At 42.3% G+C, this 1,094-nt stretch overlaps 1 protein-coding gene across 3 annotated transcripts in view; it reads left to right on the forward strand.

The window, feature by feature from the left end:
• The window catches only part of LOC106104104, a 12,669-nt gene that overhangs the window by 9,450 nt on the left and 2,125 nt on the right, over positions 1 to 1,094 (forward strand). The gene's annotated exons all lie outside the window — the stretch shown is intronic.

Below are 1,094 nucleotides of genomic sequence, written 5' to 3' on the forward strand. Positions count from 1 at the left end.
GATAATGTACTTGGGTTTCGTATAGTTAGCCAAGAACGAGACTATATTCTCGATCGTGAAGTTAGAATTCGAAGCTATTGCCTTAATTTGCTCGTCAGTTATTACGAGAATAACTATTTCGATCATAAAAGATCTTCACTTTTACTATACGAAGTCGCAAAAGAGATCGACGAGCGTACTCAGCATAAAGATGGAAACTTGTCAGAACACGTGTTCATTACGTCGAACAGAATATTAGCGTAGTCGATCTTACGTCCACAAAGAGATTTAAACTCTTGTAAAATTGGACCACGACCGATCACTTGTCGTCCATTCGTTGAGCCACGTCTTAGCGTCACTTTTTAGACAATTCACCACGCGCGATAAAAACTAAATCAGTCCAGCCATTTGATATTTTAGCCCGATCGACTTCACCTCAAAATCGTGTACAGACGGGTTGAAATTTGATACGATAACTACGGTTCGCCCGATTAATACTAAGAATGGTATCCGTAAGTGCTTGCGTGGCACTCAAAAACGGTTCATGACTACTATGAGGAGTATTGTCACGTTCATTCGGTATTGAAGATGAATCCGCCGTCCTTTATTCAAAATCACTAAGTCTCGACATAATCGCGTTCAACGTTTACTTCATTAAAGCATCACGACTGCGCGAACGACGACGTTCCTCTAACCTATAAGACTGTCCACGTCGACTCTCGTCTGAGCGCTCTCGAACACGGGAATAATCGCGAATCTGACACGTGTCAGTGGAATGTTCACGACGACGTTGCCACGAAGAACGGTTATGCACACGATTATAACGGCGCGTTCGAACACTACCCGATCTTGAACACCGTTTTCGGCTATGCATTGATGATCGTTCACTGTCACTATTAGTATCACTAGATGCAGACAAATTACGACAGATACTACGCTTCCTTTTTCGCGACTCACTTATTCGCAAAGGTGGGGTCCCTTCCGGCCTACTCCGCGATCTAAAGCGATTACGCATCGCAAACGCATTGAAATTTAAAGCAAATGAAAATTTGTACTAGCGGCTGTTTCTTTGTTCTATCCTCCTATGAAATAATTTAGAAAACAGATAGTGAGTT

Source organism: Papilio polytes, unplaced genomic scaffold (assembly GCF_000836215.1).
Source record: "Papilio polytes unplaced genomic scaffold, Ppol_1.0 DF823691.1, whole genome shotgun sequence".
In the NCBI taxonomy this organism is placed as follows: domain Eukaryota; kingdom Metazoa; phylum Arthropoda; class Insecta; order Lepidoptera; family Papilionidae; genus Papilio; species Papilio polytes.